This window comes from Carassius gibelio, chromosome B7, assembly GCF_023724105.1.
Source record: "Carassius gibelio isolate Cgi1373 ecotype wild population from Czech Republic chromosome B7, carGib1.2-hapl.c, whole genome shotgun sequence".
Classification (NCBI taxonomy): Eukaryota; Metazoa; Chordata; class Actinopteri; order Cypriniformes; family Cyprinidae; genus Carassius; species Carassius gibelio.
The window spans coordinates 32,409,624-32,432,424 of NC_068402.1; the positions used below are offsets into that span (position 1 = coordinate 32,409,624).

Here is a 22,801-nt window from a genome sequence, read left to right on the forward strand (position 1 = left end):
ATTCTCTCTTTCTCTCTCTCTCTCTCTCTCTCTCTCTCTCTTGCCCTATCTGTCCTCCCACCCGCAGTCATTGTTTTTCCCTGTCAGTGTGTAAGCATGTGGTTGTTAGGAATTTAATTTCTCCAGTAGCTGCCTTCATTATCTGCTGTGTGAAGAGGTGCTTTGAAGCCCCCTCCCTTTCAGGTTAGAGCGTATGTGACTGTGCAGCACTGTGTAGAATGTGGTATGTGGTAATAAATTGGGTAGTTATATAGCACCGGTACCTATGGAACGGTATGCACCGAACCGATTCAGAACGCAGATTTCAGTGCCTCATTACGGTGCCTCTTAAATGCCTGAGCGACCGATTGAAATATTTGTCCTGGTTCTACAAAATATACACACGAAACATGGGCGTTGCTAGGCTTTTTTAGCGGGGCTATAGCATTTAGCTCCATAAACTGTACACAAATTCGCGATCGCCCGAGTCCACTAAAATTTCATATGAAAACGGCGTCAGACCGGTCTCCTCCCCGTCTTTCAGCGCGCTCTTCAATCCACAGACCGCGACAGAGCAGTGCGAGCAAACTCAAACAGAGACAGAGGACACAAGGTGTTTATCGAAAGATTGTTAGAATATCTGTATCTGTGCAGTTCTTTGTCATAAATACAGTTTACAAAAGGTCACGAGGCAGCAATCGGTTTCTCATCTACTGTAAAGTTTTTGCTCTGTTCACCACTCATCACACCACAGCTGTTTCCTTCAACCCTTAACACATATGAACATATATACTTAATTATACATATTTATATAAAGGAGCTATTAACCGAATCACTGAGAGACTACAATTGTTAATAGGAATGAAATTAACAATTTAATTAATTGAATTAATCGCAAATTAATCGTACATCAAATTTGGCTGAGTAATTACTCCCAAAAGATAATTTAAAGTCATTGTTGTGTAAAGCATAAAACAGACATTACAAAAAGTAGCTTCAGCAAGAAATATTTTGTTTGTCATTTTTGGTCGGGTGAACTATACTTTTAATAATTTATTTTACTAATTTTATTATTATTATTATTATGGAAATATGAAATTATTTATTTAATGAAATTATACTCTAATAAAATAAAACTGGTAGTAGGTGGTGGTAAATGTCTTAATGATTAAGTCATTGAGTCATTTATTAATTTGTTTGATTCGTTCAAATGGCTGATTCATTCAGGAGTGAAGTAAATGGTTCTTTATGAATGGTTCATTGAATCATTTGGCTTGTTCGACTTGAAGCGGTTCATCACCATCAATCCAATCGGTTTGTGACATCAAAAAAAAAAAATTATAAAAAATATTTCATGCTATTTACGTAGAAATGGTAAATTCATGTTTAAAAATGTTAAAAGGGGGGTGAAATGCTCGTTTTCACTCAATAACCTATAGAGTAGTACTGCAAAACACGGAAAAACGCGACCGACTGGAGGCGTGACGTGTGGGCGGAGCTAAAGAATCACGAGCGCCAGTAGGCTTTTGTGTTGAGAGCATGTGGAAGCTGTGACATTACCGTGAGGGAAAAACCGTCTTCCAAAACAAACCATGGCTTACAGTCAGATTCAGCCGTTTATTTATGATCCAGAATCAGATCCCGAGGCTGAAACTGAACGAGAGCAGCAGCAGCAACGACTCGCTCCGAGCGGGGCTCGAACCCGGGTCTCCGGCATGGGAGGGGACACACTAACAAGGAGGCAGAGATATTTTAAGCAGTTTTACTCACCGCCTGCGGTTCCAACACACGATCGTGACCCTTTTTCGTTGGGATTGCATCATACTTAGGAAATAAACGATACGCAAATCCGTCGTCAAACTGGGCCTTATTTGTAAAACAAGCATCTTCGAAATGCAGGGAACAAACAAAAACACTTGCACAACTCCGTTGATGCTCTGTAAAAATAAACTCCATCCACTGGTCCCTTAATGCTGTTTTTTTTTTGGTAATCTGTGCAGGGTTGTCTTGCCCTGGCAACCAAAAACACACTCCTTTTGTGACATTTCGCGACGCTCTCGCTCTGATCAGTGAATGTCTTGTCTCTGCTCTGCTCTACGGGAGCGCGCGCTCTTCCGGGAGAAGTGCCTTAGGACCCATATAAAGAAATTCCGCTCCATCTGACGTCACACAGAGCCATACTCGAAAAAAACTTTCCGAAACTTGTGACAAACCGGAAGGAGTATTTTGGGAACAAAAATACTCCTTCAAACGTACAACTTAATTTTTTAAACTTTGTCCATGTTTAGCATGGGAATCCTCTTTAACAGTGTAAAAAAACTCAGTATGCATGAAATAGCATTTCACCCCCCCCCCCCTTTAAGTGCTGTCAATTGATAAAAAATTAACTAATAAGCACAGTTAATCACATATTAATATTATATACAGCCATAATTTCACATTGAATCTCTAAGTTAATGTAGAAACAACATAAAGATTGCATAATTAAAATGTGTTTAATGGCATTCTATAGCTTATATATTATTATTCATAGCTTATTATTAAAGGGTTAGTTCACCCAAAAATGAAAATTAGCCTGTGCTTTACTCACTCTTGAGGCATCCTAGGTGTATATGGCTTCATTCTTTCAGACAAATGTTTCTGTTGAACAGTCCAAAGGACTTCAAATAAAGTGCATGTATCCATAATAAAGTGGGTAAAAATAAAGCCTCCTGTAACAAATCCATGTGTTTTTTTTGTAAGAAAAATATCCATATTTCAAATGTAGTAAACACTTCTCTCACTTCATCTAAAGCCCTATTCGGACGGGACTAGTTTCACAGGGGGTCGTTAGAGAAATCTGCGTTTCACAGACGTACTCTGTGATTTTAATCCCGTCCGAATCTGCCACGTCTGTGTTTTTCTCACACAACCTCTGTGATAATTCCAGAGCAAATTACCTGCCGTTTTTAAGCAAACTCAGTGATCCTCTGAGAAAACTAATCCCGTCCGAATGCGAATGTCTGTGATTGCCGGTGATATTTTATTTCACAACGCGTTTCCTTGTGTGTTTTGGCCAACGTGAATTACCGTAGATGCTCTACCGCGCGGATGTTTGATATATTTGCTTAGCGGCAAATAGATATTAATAAAAAAAAAAATAATACAAATAATGTGCCACGGCGGCACATATACTAAAATTGGATCGATACAGAGAAGATTAGCATGGCCCCTGCGAAAGGATGACACACAAATCCGTGAAGCGCTCCATCTTTTTGGGGAAGTCGTGGCCTAATGGTTAGAGGGTTGGACTCCCAATCGAAGGGTTGTGGGTTCTAGTCTCGGGCCGGACGGAATTGTGGGTGGGGGGAGTGCATGTACAGTTCTCTCTCTACCTTCAATACCACGACTTAGGTGCCCTTGAGCAAGGCATCGAACCCCCAACTGCTCCCCGGGCGCCGCAGCATAAATGGCTGCCCACTGCTCCGGGTGTGTGCTCACAGTGTGTGTGTGTGTGTGTGTGTTCACTGCTCTGTGTGTGTGCATTTCGGATGGGTTAAATGCAGAGCACAAATTCTGAGTATGGGTCACCATACTTGGCTGAATGTCACTTCACTTAATAAAATCAAGAGCAAGATCGTGTAAACTGTTAATACCGGCTATTATAATATCAGCATCAGGTAAGATTACTCATGTAAGGGAAACAGGTCAATTTAGCTCAAAGGGAATCATTTAAGATTTTAAAGGGAATTTGAACAGAATCACTGTTTCACGGCTGTTCATGGAGACGCGCCTGCGGTTCAGTGAACGAGCCGTTTAACATCAAATCTGCGCTGGATACTAATATCCAAACTATAGTGAAAACACTATCAATTAGCACAGTAACAAGATCGGCAGTTTAAGACATTAACTTGTAAGCACAAAACACAGGATACTTCTCTTTTCAATATGAATAAGGCTTTATTAGATAAATCTAAGACATATAAAGTAATCTAACACATAAATGCACACATTCACACAAGTTGCAGGAAGATAGAAAGTTAGGAAAAGATGAGTTTAAGAGAATGGAAATATGGAATTCCGAGTTTACAGCAATACGTTAAATTGCATAGACATGAACAACCATCAATCACGTAATTAGCCCTTGCATTGAGTTCCTCAATGTGACTAAAATTATATTAGATACACCAGCACAACAAATATCTGGGGATACGTTGCCTTTGTTTCCTGTGAAAGGGGCTCCCGTTGAAAGGGGTATCCCGGTGTCGCTGATTGGCTGGAAGTTCAGTAGTGAAGTGACGTCTTGGGAAGCCCATGGTTGTTGGGCGTTGGCTGAAAGTGCAGAGTCGTGTGCGCTGGTCGAAGTTGAACGGGCATCCGAGGTCAGGCGTCGGGGACTCGACGTTACAAAACTTAACTCAGAACACGAAACTCTCAAACGGAAAAGAAAAGAAATAAAGTTTGACGAGACTAGGTTGTGTTCCTTCTCATCGTGGCATAGTAGCAGCAGGCAGGCACGCTGGAACCGCGCTCAAAGAACAATGATGACTAACCGCATGGCTAGATGCTACAAGCTACAAGCTAAAAGCTAAGAGCAGGCATGACTGATAGCACGAGCAAGGCTGGAACTAAAAGCCGACATGGCTAATAGCAGCAGCTAGGGACTAAAAGCAGACTAAAAGCAAGGCATGACTGATAGCACAAGCAATGCTAGAACTAAAAGCAAAATTTCATGGGGTCCAAAGTATTTAAACTTCCTTGTTGGCCACCCCTCAAATGTTGCCTTGACCAATCAGATATGGTCTTGGGTCAGGGGATCATAAATCATTTGTTTATCTTACCAAGCATGTGGTTCCTGCCTCGCAGGATCTAATTTTGGACATGATTCCTATAACACAATTGTGATATATTTTACAAATAAAGGATTGTCAGGACAATATCAAGCAAGAAAATTCGATTATATCAATGCTAGACATGACTATGTATCCTATAGTTATCAAAAGACATACACAATAAGTGATTATACATGATAGTCAAATGTGTGGGTTACACATAAATGAATATGGAGTTAAGCGATGGAACGATTCATTTATAAGTCTTTTTGAGTTCATTCTGGTCCATATATAATGTACAAAAAGCAGTTTCTTTGCCATTCTCTGGCAAAGGGACTTTTCTGTGAAGACAAAGGTTTAAAGCCCTTCCCCCTTAGGAATTTCAGTCTGGTTCTGCTGGATGGGGGAAGTCAATGCAAGTATTTAACTTGATCTCCTGGGTTTACATGTGATGTCCAGCGTTGCATTTCAATCACGAACAATAAATTTGACAATCTCTTCTTCGAATTAAAATTGTCAATAATTGTTCTATTGGTGTTAATGTTGAAAGCTGTTGTGTGAACAAGTTGGTTGGTTGTTATCTTGCTTGGTTCTTGTGGCACTAGAACTGATTTATGACTTCCTGAGGAGTTCGGCTCTCGTTTCAATGCACACAGCTCTGATAGACTCTTTGATTTGTCTGGTTCGACTCATTTCTGCTACACTCACGTTCATTTATGTACTCAGTTACATAATTTTAATTACATTTATTAATTACATTTAATAAAAAAAAAAGGAAAACACGTTAAACTAAAGGAACCACACATTAACATGGTTTTGCTATACTAGCCATTTAGTATTTATTGTGTAATAATACTAAGGTAATCATTCTGAATGAATGCAATGCACGCATACAGACCGCGTGGTCTCTGTGACGCCTAGATGCACAAATCAGACCCTCCCACCTCTGTAATAAACACGGAGATACTAGTCCCGTCCGAATTGGTACATGAAAATCACAGACGTCAGGTGGTAAGAATCGAAACTCAAACGTAGTTTAGAAAACTAGTCCCGTCCGAATAGTGCTTAACTGTCATAAACAGAAGCCATTCTGGTGGATGATGCAATACGTCTGTGTAGCGTGATTAGTGATGAACACGGAAAGAGAACAAAGTCCTGTTCATGAATTAGAAGCCCAAAACGAGGATTTGTAAAGAAAAATGTTGGAGGATTTAGATATAAGCAAAGTCAGGAAACTTTGCTTCCTTTGCTTCTGTTAACAAACTCGCGAGACTAGCATATCTCAGAGGCTCGTGCGCTGTGCATACGTCCTGCATTATCCGCCAGAGCTGCTTCCGCATGAACTTTTATGAACCTTTATGAACCTTTTTATGAAGGCCAGCGTGCTTGATACCAATACTGTAATACTGTTACTGATGTCTCTATTAAATGCATTTTTCCCTTAAAGACAGTATAATTTAAAGTTGACATATCTTAAAATTCGTACTTTTCCTTGTTTCAAGTGCTATATTTTGCTCCCCTAATGATGTTGCAAAGGGATCTCATTATAATATTACCGCCCCTTAATCTTAATAAGTTTCCACCCAATGGCACCATTGATTTCACAAGCGACAACGGTATACTAGTTCTCATTTCATGGCGAAGTTTGAGCAAAACATGTTAAGTGTTCTTTCTTTGGCTGTACTGACAAGCACAAAACACTATTTAGGGTCCCAGGCTCAGAGGAGACAAGAGAGCAGTGCATTTATTGATTTATTTACTGTATATTATGCTGCTGCCACATAGATCTAATGTAAAAATATGATTTCTATCCCAGCTTTTTACCTCATAGACCTAACCGACTGTTTTTGAATCACGTGTGTTTTTAACGTAAACTTGTGTGTGAATGAGAACTTAGTTTAGTACTCGCATGCTGTGACAACCGCTTTCTGTCCGAGTGCTTTGGGTGTGTGTGTTTAGAAAACCGTGTATCAGAAGTTTAAACTGATAAGGTATAAAATGCATGATATTTATCTGGTATCTGCTGTTTATCAGTCAGTGAGGCGTCTTCCTCTTCCTGCTTTATGGTGGGTCGTAGCGTTTGGATGTCTTGCCCGATGTACTGCATTACCATTAGACCAGCCAATAACAATCTGTTAGTCACAAACTGTGCTACTTTGCTGGAAATGTTTTTTTTTTCTGCTACTCATAACATTTTGGTCGACCAAGCTTCTTCTGGTCGACTAATGATTAGTCGGCTATTGGGGGCAGCCCTGGTTATCCAACAACTCAATATGGTCATTTAGAACCGTTTAAATAATTTAAGACTGTGTTTACAAAGTCACTTGCCCAAAAAAAAAAAAAAAAAAGATATTTAGATTTTTGTCTGTTCCCCATTGTCTGAAGTGGCTTTCTGCATGCATGTTGGATCCATGTGTTAACAAAGAGCTTCTTCACAGACAGCACATCTGTTGTGAATTAAGTTTTTTTTACATCTTATCATGCTGGATAGCGTTGTCATATAGTCTACTGTAATACTAGCTGAAAGGATGCCAGGAAAGAAATGAATGCTGTGTTAATTGTGTGAAATGTTTTAATGTGTTAAACTGGAAAAAAAAATTTGCACAATTAATGTGTTAATTTTGACATCCCTAAAATGTCAACAAAATTTCAACTACGTAGTGCAGGGATACTGACAAATTCTGAGGTTTTTCAGAACATTCATAAACCGTCTTAGAAGATGAACTTAAATACAGTACAAAGTAAAAACCTGATGTTTTTATCAATTATAGGGACATTCAGATTGCCCGAAAACAGCCCTTGCCTGTTATCTTGGACAAAGCTTTTATTAACATAATTAATCTACGCCTTTTAATTTAGATCACTGTTAACCGCAGTTGATGGTGCTTTATCCTACATCAATGTTTCAGTTGGCCAAATTATTTGTTCTTAAAGATCTTCGTTATGGTCAGTGAGGGGTTGTTTTTCCACTTGCCCTCATGAATGGAGGTCGTGTGGAGTCCAGCAGGTGCCCTGCTGGGTCTGTTCAAGAATTGTGGGCCTGTCCCAGTCTCAGCAGTAATGGCAGGTGTCAGCCTGCACCACAGCTACTGAATTGAGGCAACGTTAATGCATCTGACGTTCTCCTCCCTTATCCCAGCCGGCCCTCGGTCGTGAGCCAGAAGCTGTCAGTCAGAGAAAGACACAGGATGTGCAGAGCTCACCTCGTCAGCCATATACTGCAGTGCTGCTCCATAGGCATCTGTCTTCCTGACAGGCTGAGCAGAAAGACACACTGAGGGTGTCGTGGGTCAGAATGTACAAACTCGGCTGTGTTATTCTGGATACGCATGTCCCTCTAAGCCAACCCCACCCCAATGGATCAAAGACTTGGTGCTGCTTTCATCCTTCATCCTGTTTCTTGTCAGGGCTGCACCTTTTACGGGAAGGGATGTTGCACCCTCTTAAGCATTGTTTCTAAAAAAAAAACACCTTCTTCTTTTAAGGGATTCCCTAATGAACTGCCCTGCAGAACTAGTGCTTGTTCTACTATTTCCCTGTTCAGATGATCATGTTGTGACTGAACCCTCCTTGCTCTTTCCGATTCGCCTTTTCTCTAGGTCTGTTTAATGAGGTGTCGATAGAGCCAGGGGGGATCTGGATGAAAGGCATCCTCCTGTGGTTAGTTAGTCTCTCCCTCTTATGGGACTTTGTGGGAGCAACTGGAAGTTCACCGCAGGGCAACAGCTTCCAGCAGACATGGATGGGCTGAGGTCCAGAACCTCAATCAAAGCAAACATTCAAGTCTACTTACTGACATGCTTATAAACATATCTCTTACTTCATGTCAAGACCTCTGGATGCGGACCTATGAAGAAACGGTTGCTCATTGGAATGTTGTCATTTACAAGTTCTAGACTTGGTCCATGTTGACAGATGAGGCGAGATTTCTGGGGCTGATAAGATTTATTTCAGAAAAGCATTAAGTTTAACAGCTAAGCTTTGATCTAGATGGAAAGCCTACCCTTTAATAACACTCTTGAGAAAAACCAAGTTGTGATTTTTTTATTGGGTTTCGATGTCAAACTCTCTCAGAGCAGTGAGGTTTGCTATGCTTGCAGTTTAGTAGCTATCATTACTTGAAAGAAAGATAGAGTTCCACATGTGCTCTTTGCAGCGTTTGAGTTCAAAGCTAATAGGCATGTCCATTTTGGTGGTTTTGATTTCTCTGGACACTGACAGTTAAATCAGCTGAGACCTTGGGATGAGATGGAAGTTAATGGACCACGTTCTGTCTACATCACTTAGAGGGCTCACCAAAGAGTCACATGCACAGGCTACACATTCAAACGTGAACATGAAGCTAGAGGCGAAATAATTTGTCCAGGCGGACCCTGCTGTTGGCACTTCACAAGATGTAGCAGCAATACAGAAGAGCTACACAATTAATCGAAATCAAAATGAAATTGCAATTAAATTGTTCAGTTTAGTGCAATTTATGATATAATGAAAGCTGTTATGTGCAGCTTGTCAGTGAGGTATGGCTCGTGATCAGTAGTAAATGCTTCAGTAGTAAATGATTGAGCCGCTTATAATATGGATTTGAAAAAGCAACATGCATCAAACATCGCAGATTCATCACAAAACCTTGCTTCACTAACAAGCATTGCATAAAAATGTTTTACATACTCTACGCAAGCAGAGGCGGACAGAGTACACAGCTTTATTACTTGAGTAAAAGTACAGATACCCCTTGCAAAATTTTACTCAAGTACAAGTACTACAGTCAGTTGTGTACTTAAGTAAAAGTACTGAAGTACTTGTTTTTAAAAGTACTTGAGTATCTAGAGTACAAGAGTACATTTTCTAAATATTGCATTACTACTGCCACAGTGATTCTGCAAAAAATGAAGTAACGGGTACTTATGGTTATGGATAGAAATGGAGCGGAGTAAAGAGTACAATATTTGCCTCTCAAATGTACTTGAGTAAAGTCATGAGTACTCCCCAAAAATGATACTCGAGTAAAGTACAGATCCCTCAAAATTGTACTTAAGTACTGTACTCAAGTAAATGTACTCCGTTACTGTCCAGCTCTGTACGCAAGTATACAAATCCTGATGTGAATGCTTGCCCAATGCATTGCAAACATAGTTGATCAAACCTCTGTACTCAAGGAAGCTATAATGACAATTAAGTCTGTTCCAAAAAAAAAGGTCAGTTTCTGGTTTCTGTCCACATTTAGCTATGTTGTATTGTATAAAGATTCTCTTTATACTCTTGCCTCGACAGCTTCCTGTAGTGACCCAAGTTGCACAATGAGTTGCATTTTGACACTTTTTGGAATGGAAATTACACCTAATCTTCTCAAAAATATTGAATGCTGTGAATTGAAGGTCAACTTGAAAATAGTTGCCCTCCCAACTCAGAACAGACATAAAGCTTTGTTGTAGCCTAAAACTAAAAGACAAATTTTTTTTAAGTTGATTAAGTTGCTGTAAAGGTATTTTTTAAAGGTACATTTTTTGTGCTTTACTGATTGGTCATTGTTGTCACTTCCATATGCTCAAGTACTCCTCAACAACTTTTATGCATTATATCAAGTATGCATAGCATCAAATGTAGTAAACAAGCTTGTACTGTATGTTAACATAAATATCTTACTTTTAGCGTTATTGAGACCACTTTAAATTTAACATTGCTCCCTGACAGAAATCGCTTTGAGAATATTAACATAGTGGGCTTGTTGTGTCTAACTCAGCGTCTGGTCGACTCTTAGGCAACCTTGTTTTCTCATTGCTTGTGGTTTGTTCTCAAAGGTGAGGTCATAGGCATAGCTCAGGGTTCTGAAACTGAGAAAAACGTTTAGACTTCATAAATCTTATGACCATAACATATGACCTCATAAAATCTATCATCATCTTGTGAAACTGCTTTTTTTTTCACAATTCGCTAAGCCATGATTTTTGGTAAGTGAAGGTCTGTCGAATGCTAATGTAGACCCTGCAATTCGGCCAGCTCTGGCTTCATTTGAAGCCTGCTAGTGTTTTATTTTGCTTATGCGTTTTCAGCCGGAGCCTGTTTCAGTGACACTTTTTTTGCATTACAATGATGGTTTTTACCCCTGCAGGCTGCTGGCCAGCTGCTCCTGGAAGTTTTGTGCTTTTTACTCTGAGAAGAACATTACCTGTTCAGTATGGATTAAGGCAAGCGTTTACAATCAGCTTGATTGACACAGTGGCAGCCTGTGAATCGGTAATAGCTGGACATGAATTTTCTTGTGGCTGAGACATAAATTATGCAAAAACACTAGTGGCAGTGTTGGACAGTGCTGTATAGTTAATTTGTGCTCCAACTTGACACCAGTTGTGTTTGTGTGTGAAGGAGTATGTTTAAATATTAATCACTGCAGAGCTCTTCTACTGGAGTGAGAGCAGCTCTGTCTGCCATAAATATAAATAACTGCATTTCAAAAGTTTCAGTTTGTCTGGAATAGCGTAGGCCTACTGTGGTTTCAGCTTTCCAGATCTAATTATCTTGAGCCTCATCATTAGTGTTTACAAAAAAAATAAAAAATCATCTCTTTATTAAAACCTGACAACATGAGAAAACCACATTCAGATTTCTGCAAAATATCAGCAGTTTTTTTCTCCAATGTAGTGCAAGATCCCATTTCTCTACGAAGACTTGACCCGCTTGGACCCCGAAGCGATTCCATTGGCTGAGATAGCTTTTAATACAGATTCACTATTAAGTGCATGATTAGAAATAATAAAAAATCAAGTCACCTTGTATTTAGTCACAAAAGAGTATTTTTTTTATTATTTTGTACTGTTCTCTGATGATCACTTATGTTATCAAGATTTTTACAGCAAAAAACGGCTATTTTCTGTCCTGTTTTGTCCCACCTCATCTAAATGCTCTGTTTAGATGAGGCAGATTGTAGACTTGGAAGTAAATGCCCACTGATATTATTGGCTAACAGTGTATGTTGGACAGACTACGTCCTTCAAAAATGGACACTGCTGTGTTTTAGGTTAAAAACAGATAAAGAGTCAGTACAAACAATCTGTAATAACATACAAAGCAATAGTGATCACATTATAAAAACAGTTACTCAGACTTATGTGGTGTGACATTGGATCCAATATAGTTCTTACTTATACGGTCTGGAACTTCATTAAAAATAAAGTTCATCAAATAAAGTTTATCGTTTGGTTTCTGCGTAAACCTGCATTTACCACTTTTGTCATTTACCAACTATGTGTGAATCAGTGGGCGGTGCTCAACAGGCAGCGATGTAGAAGCAGTCATTGATTTTCTGTGGAGGTGGTGTTTAGCCACACTGTTATGACATAAAATGGCACATTTTACAACTTGGGTGTCAGCAGTCTCTATAAAGGGTGATCTCAGAAAACACTGCTCTCTCTTTTTCTCTCAAAATCTGCAAATGGCTTAAAATCACATCGCGTCTGCACTTAAAGTGAGCTGTATGCTGCACAGTTGTCACAGGAACTGTTACTTGCACAATCAAGGCATTGTCGCATTGTCACTAAAGTTTATAAATTGTATTTTTTAATCCTTGCCAGTGATTAATCCAGAAACCATGTGCACACATAATGCCTGGTTCACATTACTCCGTTTGCAGTGCGTATGCAGTAGTAGTTGACCGATATATCGCCAAGGCCGATATATTGACCGATATTTGCAATTTTTTTCAAGTATCGGCATCTGCCAGTAAATGTTCTGCTTGGCTGATGTGTTCGAGGTGGGACTTTTAATACGAATACGAATAGAAATCTAATATGAATAGAAGTCTGTGTAATAATCAGATAGAACAGTTAAATAAAGGAATTACTGTATACAAAAAGTATTAGAACGACTGCATTTATATTATTAGTAAAATAAAGGCATACATTATAATACTTTCTCGTTTGCCATCAGCATTTAGCAAATATGCATTTATTTCATTTAAACAAATCTTTGAATGACTAATGAATATTTAATTTCACAAACCTTGCAAACTTAGTCGAATTCGACTGTGAGGTCTTGTGAAGTGTGCATTTTTATCCACACACACACACACACATCGGCTTTAAATCGGCTATCGGCCGCCCTGCTTTCCAAGATATTGGCATCAGCTGTCAAAAAAACTATATCGGTTGAACTAGGTTTTGGCTAGGTTTAAAGGAAAAGAGCACTTTTAGATAAACAGGGCAATAATAGATGGCACTCCTGGAGGTCGTAAAAAAAGTTCTTCATGAACCAGAGGATTGCTTGTAATAAAGAATTAAATGCAAAATAAAAGGCAGTAGAGCTGACTTTCTGTCAATTGTAAGATTTGTTAAAGTTTTGTAAAAGTAGTTTAATTTTTTTGCCATTTGCTTAGGCTACTTAATGGTCCTTATCATACACCCGGTGCAATGCGATGCAAGGTGAGTGTGTTTGCTAGTTTCAGTCCAGTGATATTCGCATTTTTCTGTCCAGCGCCACGTCGTTTAATTAACAAATGCATGCCCATGGTCGTCCTGGTCTAAAAAAGAGGTGTGGCCTCTATTTTAAGGAGCTGAAAATAGACTGCGCCATAGACCAACTAAAACCTAGTCTTTTGTTATTTAAAGAGCGCATTGGAAGTAAATGCTGCTCTGTTGCAGGTCCACAGTGTGCGTTGACTTTGCTTATTATACACAGGGATGCGCATCACACAAACATGCCAAATATTAAAAACAAAAGGATTACAGTGTAAAAGAATACTATTGTGTAGGCTACATAAATATAAAAATGTAATGATGGATAGTCATTGCGTGTATTAGAATTAGGCTACCTATTTGCAATTCAGCCTATTACTACTTATAATGATGAATGAAATTCTACTTCATACCTTCTTCACCTCGGGAAGCTTTGGTGGATTCCTGCTTGTCCCGTAGATGATCAAGCAAACAATATGATCGGTTTCTTTGCTTGAGAAGCGTTCAGCTTTTCCGCCAACAAATTCCGCCATGTAAATAGCGATCCGCCATGACGTGAGCACATCACCTCTTAAAGGGAATGGGAGATGACACTCTGATTGGTTTATTGAACGTCACGCCCATTACTTATTAAGAGAATAGGGACAACCCATTCCAAAAATGCGTCCCAGCACATCCATATGTACCATAAATGGACTGCATACTAGGGGTGTGCCGGTTTCAGAATTGGTGATGACGGTTATGACGTGAGTCAAATGTGACGGTTCATAACATAACCGTCGAGGGTGTTGGTGGAGCGGATAGCGTGTTTCATTGTCTCGCCACCATGCTAGTGGATCTGCCGTGGAGTCAATTGGTTGTTCTTGGAGATAGCGGGTTAACTCCGTGTCAGCGCGCGCTCTGATCGGTAAAGGGGCAGAGATTTCAGACCTCCGTTTATTAAGAGATCTGTCACAAAACTCATCATCCGCGCCAAAGTTTTTTGAGCAAATTTCAAAGCCGCACCCGCCCGCCATCCGCTGATTGTTTATGGACGATGCAGTGCTTTGCTGATGCGAGCCACAAAAAAAGCCATTGTCTTTTCTAGAAAGGATGCATCAAAGATATTTAATGCTAATGTATGAGGCATAGGCCTACGCTGAGTTTCGTTTATGATGAGATGCGCTCTAGTTCACAGTCCAGTGCAAGTGAACGCGGCGCGCTGGTGCTTCCATGTCACGGTTATCATTGTCTGCTATATTTGCATTTTATTTATTAAAATACATGCAATTGGTTGATGAAACATTTATTAAAATTAAGATAAAATTTTTTCAAAACGAAATTCGTTTTTAAGAAAGGTTTTCTACAAAGCACAATTTAATGAAGTGGTAAATATAATGTCTGACGATTTACAAAACTTCATTAAGTGGTAAAAACCATGTCTCCCGATATATTGCGCATCTTATGATCCTATCTAAAAAATGAAAATAATTTTGATAAAAAATGTTTGTAAAAAATATTTTAATGAAACGGTTTTGCACTAACCGTCACACCCCTACTGCATACACACTGCTAATGGAGTATGTGTGAACCTGGCATAACTCTTCCTTAAGTACAGATAAAAAGAAGGCTTTATAAAGATCGGTATCAGTGATTGTATCTGCGGATCATGCTTTCTGTGATCGGCCTCAAAAATCCTGATCGGAGCACTCTTATTAACAACTTGTAATTTTGGCAGACTGGCTTCAATATAAGCTATTTTTAGACTAACAAGAAAGTTTTGAGTTATGTTTTTATAGCACAATGAACTCTTATGTGTCAAAATAGCAAGGGAATTTTGATTTCTCGGTTAATGACTCTTTTATGCTAGGGTCACATTTATCACTGTTCAACAATTTTTTACAGGCAACAAACCGTGATCTCATAAAGAAATTAAGGAATAGGAATTGTGTGTGAGAGTGAAATATTTTCCTAAGTTAGACAAAATAACAGAAAGCTGTTCATTTTAAAAGGGACTTGTGAGCAGACCTTCATGCTTTGCTATAATATTGACGATAAACAGTGGACATTTTTGCCCACAATATTTTGCTTGTATGTGACCGCACATTTAATCCTGAAAATGTGTGCTTTTTTTAAATTAGATAATCACACTTTAAACAAAGTTAAACAAAACCCTGTTTTTAGTTTATCTGCCAGTTTATCTTAGTTAATTGGTTAAGAAAAACTATTTTACAATTTAGCTATAAAAATATGATAACATGCTCTGCATGTGTGCAACCATAAGATGTTGAGCTGATGGAAACCCATCTTAAATGCAAACAACACTCATTTTACAGTAGGGCATGAGAGGTTTGTGAGTTGGCTTGAATCAATTAATATAAAGCATGTATCATGTATAAGACAACTTGGATCTTGCACTCTTCCAGCAGCATCTCACGCTGTGTCCTTAGTTATTTTTCATGTGTGTTTGCAGCAACAAAGTATATCAATATAAATGATAATGTCCTATTCTAGAGTGGAAACTCAGTTTAAAATTGCATTTCGCCCACAAAGAAGTTCCACGCATGCAGTGGTTAGTCAAGTCAAGTCACCTTTATTTATATAGCACTTTAAACAAAATACATTGCGTCAAAGCAACTGAACAACATTCATTAGGAAAACAGTGTGTCAGTAATGCAAAATGATAGTTTTGGCAGTTCATCATTGAATTCAGTGATGTCATCTCTGTTCAGTTAAATAGTGTATGTGCATTTATTTGCAGTCAAGTCAATGATATCGCTGTAGATGAAGTGACCCAAACTAAGCAAGCCAGAGGCAACAGCGACAAGGAACCGAAACTCCATTGGTAACAGAATGGAGAAAAAACCTTGGGAGAAACCAGGCTCAGTTGGGGGGCCAGTTCTCCTCTGACCAGACGTAACCAGTAGTTTAATTCCAGGCTGCAGCAAAGCCAGATTGTGCAGAAAAATCATCTGTTTCCTATGGTCTTGTTCTGGTGGTCCTCTGAGACAAGGTCTTTACAGGGGATCTGTATCTGGGGCTCTAGTTGTCCTGGTCTCCGCTGTCTTTCGGGGCAGTAGAGGTCCTTTCTAGGTGCGGATCCACCATCGGGTCTGGATAAGTACTAGATCCGGGTGACTGCAGTGACCCTCTGATCTGGTTACAGACTGGATCTGGTGGCTACAGACTGGATCTGGTGGCTACGGTGACCTCTGAATTAGAGAGAAACAGACAAATATTAGCGTAGATGCCATTCTTCTAATGATGTAGCAAGTAGCAAGGGTGTTATGGGAAGTGTTCCCGGTTAATGCAGCCTAAAAATCCTTTAATGGATTTGGATATTAAAAGCATATTAGTATGTTATGTGTAAGCCAGGTTAAAGAGGTGGGTCCCCAACAATGTTAGGTAGGTTATTCCAGAGTTTAGGCGGCAAATAGGAAAAGGATCTGCCGCCCGCAGTTGATTTTGATATTCTAGGTATTATCAAATTGCCTGAGTTTTAAGAACGTAGCGGACGTAGAGGATTATAATGTATCAAGAGCTCATTCAAATACTGAGGTGCTAAACCATTCAGGGCTTTTTAAGTAATAAGCAATATTTTAAAATCTATACGATGTTTGATAGGCAGATTGCGATCAAATAGCACACCTAGGTTCCTAACTGATGACGAAGAATTGACAGAGCAACCATCAAGTCTTAGACAGTGTTCTAGGTTATTACAAGCAGAGTTTTTAGGTCCTATAATTAACACCTGTTTTTTCAGAATTTAGCAGTAAGAAATTACTCGTCATCCAGTTTTTTATATCGACTATGCATTCCATTAGTTTTTCAAATTGATGTGTTTCACCGGGCCGTGAAGAAATATAGAACTGAGTATCATCAGCATAACAGTGAAAGCTAACACCATGTTTCCTGATGATATCTCCCAAGGGTAACATATAAAGTGTGAAGAGAAGCGGCCCTAGTACTGAGCCTTGAGGTACTCAATACTGCACTTGTGATCGATATGATACATCTTCATTCACTGCTACGAACTGATGATGGTGATAGAAGTATGATTTAAACCATGCTAATGCACTTCCATTAATGCCAACAAAGTGTTCAAGTCTATGCAAAAGAATGCTGTGGTCAATTGTGTCAAACGCAGCACTAAGATCCAATAAAACTAATAGAGAGATACACCCACGATCAGATGATAAGAGCAGATCATTTGTAACCAGGGATGTAGTGGAGGCTAAACGCACGTAAACGCTGTTTACGCACCTCCCAAAATTCGGAAATAGCGTTTACCCACCTCCAAAGTGCGTTTATCCACCTCTAAATTGAGTTTATCCACCTCTAAATGGATATTTATTTATATAGATGATTTAACAAGTTTCTACAATTCTTCCTCTCCTATAGTAGAGAATGAGTGGAACTGTTCCTCGGGGTCTATAGTGCACGGTCTGATGTGATACTGTAGCTGACGGCTGGATGGTTGCAATTTTATCTCTAATAGTATCGATTTTAGAAGTAAAGTAGTTCATAAAGTCATTACAGCTGTGGTGTTGGGAAATTTCACCACTTGTTGAGGCTTTATTTTTCGTTAATTTAGCCACTGTATTGAATAAATACCTGGGGTTATGTTTGTTTTCTTCTAAAAGAGAAGAAAAGTAATTTGATCTAGCAGTTTTTAAAGCTTTTCTGTAGGATAGGTTACTTTCCCACCAAGCAATACGAAATACCTCTAGTTTTGTTTTCCTCCAGCTGCGCTCCATTTTTCGGGCTGCTCTCTTTAGGGTGCGAGTATGCTCATTATACCATGGTGCCTAACTGTTTTCCTTAACTTTCCTTAAGCATAAAGGAGCAACTGTATTTAAAGTTCTAGAAAAGAGAGAGAGTTAAAACAACATTGTATAATGGGAAGACCCATGCAAATTTTTTTTATACAATTAAGTGTACTGTCAAACCTCTATTTATGTATTTGTTTTCTTCATGAACATTATTATATATATATATTTTTTGATATTAATATTATTATTGTATCTTCCACACAATGTCCGTATATAGTGACTATGTATAAAAGATATATAAAAAAAGCACCATTTAGGACACTAACAATTTCCCACCTCTGTGAACAATGATGACTTAAAGTTGGGTCTGTTCACCACAAAAAGTAAGTAGATATAGTAGATATATTAATTAACACTTATATTACACACTATTTTATCAAAATTCACTGCAAAAAATGTTTGCTATCAGTTGACAAGCTGTCGGTTTTGACAAGAGAGAGAGCTAACATTTTTATTAAGAACAATATCAGCCAGTTAATCAGCCTGTCAAGAATGTCCATCAGTTTCATTGAGGTATAATAGCAGTAAGAGCTGTTCTTTCTTCTTAGTATTTCATTGTTTATTCACTGTTAGCTGGAATGTTGCTCAGGCATTTTTCTCACTATAGCTCCCAGATGGTCTTTGGCTTGCAGGGGTTTACAGGCTTTTTTTTCTCCCTTGTTTTGGTTTTTGAAAAGGCTGCTGAGGTTTTTATTTTCCACTGAGAGTTGGTCTTATGCTAGTGTCGTACGTTGAAAAATGTTGAAATAGAGCATGAAAGCAGTGATCCTGACAGCCTGTCTTTTTTTCGATTCCCTTTTTCTTTTTAAGGACCTCTTCCTTAGTGCTTCTCTTGTGTCAGGGCGTCTGTGCCAGTGAAGCCTTTTTATTTGGCCGAGATTGAGTGCAGCCAAGCGGGCCAGCCTTATTACCACTGCGTCACAGTGCAGGAGATTGCCTGCCTCTGCCATCTAATTGCGGACATCGGCTGAAAGGCTGTTGCTCTGCAGTGGTGAGCAGAGAACTAGTCTCAGATTCATTGCTCCATTGGCTAGTTAAAGCACCAGGCTGTCTTTGTTTGGTGACATGGGGAGGCTTATAGGCTATGGTGTGCTCTGCCTGCTCACTAATTTTATAATTTTCCCTGGCAAGGGCTGCTCAGCCTTTGCTGCCCTCCTCTGCACTAGACAATATGAATCTCTCATTACACTGCTTAAAGCTGGGACACACTGGCAGGATCCAAGCCTGGAGAAAAAATAAAGTCTTTCCACTTACCTGGCACCCTGTCAGCAGATAGTTGTGGCTGCGCACACATTTTGCACTCTGCTAGTTGAGTGTTTTGGAATACATTTGGACATGGTGTGAGCTGTCTAAAATGCTCTTCGTTGAAGGACTTTTACATCATGTTTTCCGTTTTAAAGGAGTTTTTTTGGGTTAAATACAATTTAAGCTCAGTTGACAGCATTTGTGGCATGATGTCAGTTGCCGCAAGAAGGTATTATCTACTCATTCCTAAATTTTTTAAAAGCAGAGAAAATGTGTGTACAATATTACTCTTGCAGTAGAAGCTTAGCTGGCAATCATCCAGAACCAAAAAGCAGAAACAATATGCTACTGTCACACTGTTTGAAATTAATAACCATAACACTTAAAGGTACAATTTTTAAGATATTTGCGGTAAAATATCCCAGAACCACTGGGCTAGTGTTATATATTTTGTCTAGCTGATTACTAACAACATCTCTAATGTTTTCAACTACTTTGAAATAGTTACACGGGGCAGTGCAGTCGCCTGTCAATTACAAAGTAACTGGGGTAACTAATGTAATTGACAGGCGACTGCACTGCCCCGTGTAACTATTTCAAAGTAGTTGAAAACATTAGAGATGTTGTTAGTAATCAGCTGGACAAAATATATAACACTAGCCCAGTGGTGATTTACTGATGTAGAAACCACATGACAACAGTGTCGTGGACAAATGCGGAAGTAGTGTCTATCGTCCAGCAATCCAATAGCTTGCTTCAAGCAGTTCCTAATTTACTTCTTCTTGCACGTTTTATGGTGGCCAAACGTGGGACATCGCGTCTGATCCATAGTCTCTATGTACATGAGTGTATATATTTACTATGTACACGAGTGTATATATTTGTTGAACAAGTGGTAATCGTTTTCATATAATCTGACTAAACAGGAATCAATTAAATCCATGATTTATCTTTCCGTCTGATTGATGGCCGTCAGCGGTTAGATAGAAGACAACAAATCCCATCATTCCACGCTCCTCCTTAACGCGATTGTTATTGTTTTGGTAGTGCGCCCTCTTGTGGCAGGTCCTACAACCTGTACCTTTAAATCAATAGGTCACCAAAAATATAAATTCTGTGCTTAATTATTCACCTTTGTATTGCCCCAAAGCTATTTGACTTTCTTTCATTCATTATACTCAAAAGAAGTTTTGAAGGTTGTACTAGTTAATCTTTTCCATACAGTAACAATGAATGGGGAGTTTTCAGGTTTGAAAAAAAGGGGGGGCGCATAACATAACATAATGGAAGTAGCTCACATGACTTGTGCATGTTCCCAGCTCCTGACACTATAAAATAGCTTTGTGTGATGAACAAGCCAAAATTAAAGTCATTATTCTCAGACAATTTTCAGATCCATTGAGCTGTTCATTACTGCGTCCCGATGATCTGGGTCAGTGAGTTGAGAAACTTGAGGAATTTATTTGTCAGACTGGTGAATGTAATCATTTATGTCTGTGTTGTAACCAGATTAAATTAAATTACAATTCTGCAGTTGACTCAAAACGTGAATGGCGTGAATATCATGAACACATTAAGAAAAGCAAGGGCAGATGTAGAGACTTTCGGTGGAGAATGACTTGAAATTGTGGTCTGTTACTAAACTATTATATAGCATCAGAAGACTAATATTGACTTGTAATATGGCGCAGAGATTTATGGAATGGTGAGGGTTGGTAAATAATAGCAGAATTACTTAAAAGCTGATATATTTTGTAATTGCAAATTTAATGGATGATTCCTAACCAAACATGTTTCCTGAACACTGTCACCATTTGCCATATTTTAGAAATTTTAAAAATGAATACTGCACAAACACAAGTTAATTAACCTAAATTGCTAAACTTATAAGCTCAAAAAAAAATCTGCTTTAACATCTAGACTTCTATGAACAGAACAAGCCTACTCTACTTTCTAATGCACTGTAAAAAGTAATACCTAGATCAAACTTATAAAAAGTGAGGCAAGTGGCTGCATTGGATGTTTTAAGTTGAGTCAACTTACAGCCTTTTTCAAGTATAATAAACTCTGTAAAATTACTTAATTCAAACACAACAAAATCAAGTTGAGTTAACTAATAAGTGCTATATTAGTCAGTTAGATAAACCTAATTTTCTTGGTATATGTAACATATTTATGTGTTGCTACAAGTAACCTGTACTCATTTTAGTTAGGTTTTATGAACTTTATGCTCATAGTAAATTTAACCTAATCAAATGTGAATAAACATTTTAATTAAGTCCTGGCTATTACCTCAGAAAATACATCTAAATGTCTATATTCTAAGCAGTAAAGTAAATCACTTTACATAAACAGACTTTGTCAATAACAATTACAAATTCAATTGAAGAAGAAAAAGATGGGAAGACAGATTAAAGACAATAACATTTATTCAATATCAACTAGTGTCACTTTTAACAGTGCCTACAAAACATACAAAAGTATGCATAGGGTCCAATCCCACAAAGAGCCTCTGATATATCTCAGAAGTAGACACCAGATTTGAGTGATATTAGAGGTTGTGGGCATAGACAAGTCCAAACAGGAGGTTTTCTACAGGTTTGGCACACCTCTGACCATGGGCTGTCCTTCTACTGTGATAATCCCAATCGTGTTTGGCTGATGGCACGTGTATATTTTCAGTGGGGAACTGCCAAGCTCAGCGTGCACCTCTGTTTCATCATGACTCTATTGGGGAGACAAAAAAGAATCAAGAGTTTGGTCAGACAAACAGGTATTGAGATGAATATAGCAGACTGGTAGAAGACAGATAAGACACAAAGTCAAAATTGTACTTGTACTAAGCCCAGTACATACATGGTGGACACTGATGAGGTCTTCCTTTCCCTTCCACATGTACTCAATCAGGCATCTCAGTACCACTTCTCTCCTTTTCTCCACATAGCCAGACGGATCCTGTCAACAAGTAAAATCTGATCAAAATTCACTGCCTGATGACAGTATCACAAATCAGAGAACCTCTGTATTTCAACCATGCAATTGATGTAAAAGGTTGTACTATACATACACCACTACCACTGTACTGTACAAGATCTCACACTATCACCAGCATCTCACAAAATTGAGATTTAACTGACCATGTAGGCTGTATTTATCAGTATGAATCAAGCTTCTATTAGTGCAGTAGTAGAAGGAGGCAGAAAGGTGATCATATCTGCCTTCTATTGGTGGTTGGTACATAAAACCTACTTCAGAAATGTAATTGTATGGAGCCAACACTATTGTTTGCAATTTTACCTATGTTTTACTTACCTGGGAATAATTATAGCTTTAACTGTATCTATTCTGAAGTTTTTCTTACCTGTATCTGACGTCTGAAGACCCCAGGTAACAAAAACGCTTGGTTACCTAAAGACCAGAAAAAATATGCATGTTAGAATAAGTTTAAAAACCAGTGGTAAATGTAAAATATTTAAGTAACAGGTTAAAAATAGTTTAATGGTTTTGA

The 22,801-nt window shown here is 38.6% G+C and overlaps 1 protein-coding gene and 1 non-coding gene across 7 annotated transcripts in view; both read left to right on the forward strand.

The window, feature by feature from the left end:
• The window catches only part of LOC127961217 (activating signal cointegrator 1), a 96,604-nt gene that overhangs the window by 26,983 nt on the left and 46,820 nt on the right, over positions 1–22,801 (forward strand). The window lies entirely within an intron of this gene.
• Positions 3,133–3,235, forward strand: LOC127962802 (U6 spliceosomal RNA). The gene has a single exon (XR_008154667.1). It is a non-coding gene; the product is annotated as a U6 spliceosomal RNA (small nuclear RNA).